Below are 2,996 nucleotides of genomic sequence, written 5' to 3'. Positions count from 1 at the left end.
GTAACATTCTTCCCACCTCCTATTGACTAATAAAATGTATTTTTCTGAATTATTCTTACTGACATTCATGAATCAATGTCTTGCATGAATTATACCAGAATGATTTCCCAAAGTGGAGTTCCCTGTCTTTCCTTAAGATTTTGTTGAGTTGTGACCTTGTGAAAACATCACTTTAAGAAAGTCAAAAAAATTGAGGGCTACTCTCTAGTTGGGTTCAGGAGCTATGCAACATGCCTGGTTGTGGAAAAGGCATGAAGGGCTTGTGCAAGGGATGTGCCAAGTGCCACCACAAAATTCTCTGGGATAACATCCAGGGCATCACCAAGCATGCCATCTGCTCTTTGGCTCACCATGGTGGCACCAAGTGAATCTCAGGCCTCATCTATAAAGAGACCCACTGCATACTCAAGATCTTCCTGGAGAATATGATCTGGGACGCCATTACCTACATGGACTATGCCAAGTGCAAGATAGTCAAGGTCATGGATGTGGTCAACATGCTCAAGCACCTTGGCTGCAACCTCTATGGTTTTGGTGGCTAAGTTTTACATTGCAATCTGAAATTATAGAACAAAGGTCCTTTACAGGACCATTGAGTTATTTGCACTCCCATTTTTTTTATTTTTTTATTTTGTTTTTATTTTGGCTTATAATTTTTTTAACTTTTATTTAATGAATATAAATTTCCAAAGTACATCTTATGGAGTACAATGGCTTACCCCCCATAACTTTCCCTCCCACCCGAAACCCTCCCCTTTCCCACTTCCTCTCCCTTTCCATTCACATCAAGATTTATTTTCAATTCTCTTTATATACAGAAGATCAGTTTAGCATATATTAAGTAAAGATTTCAACAGTTTGCACCCACATAGAAACACAAAGTGAATAATACTGTTTGAGTACTAGTTATAGCATTAAATCACACTGTACAGCACATTAAGGACAGAGATCCTACATGAGGAGTAAGTGCACAGTGACTCCTGTTGTTGACTTAACAAATTGACACTCTTGTTTATGGCATCAGTAATCAGCCTAGGCTCTTGTCATGAGTTGCCAAGGCTATGGAAGCCTTTTGATTTCACCGACTCTGATCATATTTAGGCAAGGTTGCAGTCAGAATGGAAGTTCTCTCCTCCCTTCAGAGAAAGGTACCGCCTTCTTTGATAACCTGTACTTTCCACTGGGATCTCACTCACGGACATCTTTCATTTAGATTTTTTTTTTTTTTTTTTTTTTTGCCAGAGTGTCTTGGCTTTCCATGCCTGAAATACTCTCATGGGCTTTTCAGCCAGATCCGCATGCCTTAAGGGCTGATTCTGAGGCCAGAGTGCTGTTTAGGACATCTGCCATTCTATGGGTCTGCTGTGTATCTCACTTCCCATGTTGGATCATTCTCTCCATTTTTTATTCTATCAGCTAGTGTTTGCAGACACTAGTCTTGTTTATGTGATCCCTTTGGCTCTTAGCCCTATCATTATGATCAATTGTGAACAGAAATTGATCACCGGGACTAGTGAGATGGCATTGGTACATGCCACCTTGATGGGATTGAATTGGAATCCCCTGGTATGTTTCTAACTCTACCATTTGGGGAAAGTCAGCTTGAGCATGTCCCAAATTGCACATCTCTTCCCTCTCTTATTCCCACTCTTATATTTAACAGTGATCACTTTTCAGTTAAGTTTCAACACTTAAGAATAACTATGTATTGATTATAGTATTCAAACAAATGTATTAAGTAGAACAAACATAAAAAATACTAAGAGAGATAAAGTATTAAGTTGTTCATCAACAGTCAGGTCAAGGGCTGATCAAGTCACCATTTCTCATAGTGTTCATTTCACTTCAACAGGTTTCCTTTTTGGTGCTCGGTTAGTTGTCACCATCAGGGAGAACATATGATATTAGTGCCTTTGGGACTGGATTATTTCACTCAGCATAATGTTTTCCAAATTCCTAAGAGGGATCACTTTTCAGTTAAAATTTAAATACCTAAGAATAAATGTGTGTTAATTACAGAGTTCAACCAATAGTACTAGAACAAAAAAAATACTAACATGGATAAGCTATTACATTGTACATCAACCATCAGGACAAGAGCTGATCAAGTCACTGTTTCTCATAGTGTCCATTTCAATTCAACAGGTTTCCCCTTTGGTGCTCAGTTGTTGCCAATCAGGGAGACCATATGATATTTGTCCCTTTGGGACTGGCTTAATTCACTCAGCATGATGTTTTCCAGATTCCTCCATCTTGTTGCAAATGACTGGGTTTCATTGTTTTTGACTGCTGTATAGTATTTATAGAGTACATATCCCATAATTTCTTTATCCAGTCTACTGTTGATGGGCATTTGGGTTGGTTCCAGGTCTTAGCTATTGTGAATTGAGCTGCAATAAACATTAAGGTGCAGACAGCTTGTTTGTTTGCCAATTTAATTTCCTTTGGGTAAACTCCAAGGAGTGGGATGTCTGGGTTGAATGGTAGGGTTATATTCAGGTTTCTGAGGAATCTCCAGACTGACTTCCATAGTGGCTTAACCAGTTTGCATTCCCACCAACAGTGGGTTAGTGTCCCTTTTTCCCCACATCCTCACCAGCATCTGTTGTTGGTAGATTTCTGAATGTGAGCCATTCTAACCGGGGTGAGTTGAAACCTCATTGTGGTTTTGATTTGCATTTCCCTGATTGCTAGTGATCTTGAACATTTTTTCATGTGACTGTTGGCCATTTGGATTTCCTCTTTTGAAAAATGTCTATTGAGGTCCTTGGCCCATCTCTTAAGTGGGTTCTTTGTTTTGATGCTGTGGAGTTTCTTGATATCATTGTAGATTCTCTTGCACATTTTAGGATCTTTTCTTTATGTTTCACTGAGGTAAGTTTAATTACAACTTGACGTGGTGAGGATCACTTTTGGTCATGTTTACTAGGGGTTCTATGCGCTTCCTGTACTAGGATGTCTCTGTCTTTCTCCAAACCTGGGAAATTTTCTGCTAG

General features: G+C 39.2%; 1 pseudogene; it reads left to right on the top strand.

Moving 5' to 3' along the window:
• The first annotated feature begins 230 nt into the window (after window positions 1–230).
• LOC100347063 (histone H4-like) lies at window positions 231–542 on the top strand (annotated as a pseudogene).
• The last annotated feature ends 2,454 nt before the right edge of the window (window positions 543–2,996 follow it).

Source organism: Oryctolagus cuniculus, chromosome 14 (assembly GCF_051225735.1).
Source record: "Oryctolagus cuniculus isolate XC-2025 breed Fujian yellow rabbit chromosome 14, ASM5122573v1, whole genome shotgun sequence".
Classification (NCBI taxonomy): domain Eukaryota; kingdom Metazoa; phylum Chordata; class Mammalia; order Lagomorpha; family Leporidae; genus Oryctolagus; species Oryctolagus cuniculus.
Note: the sequence above shows the minus strand (reverse complement) of the source record. Positions and strands in the feature narration are given on the sequence as shown.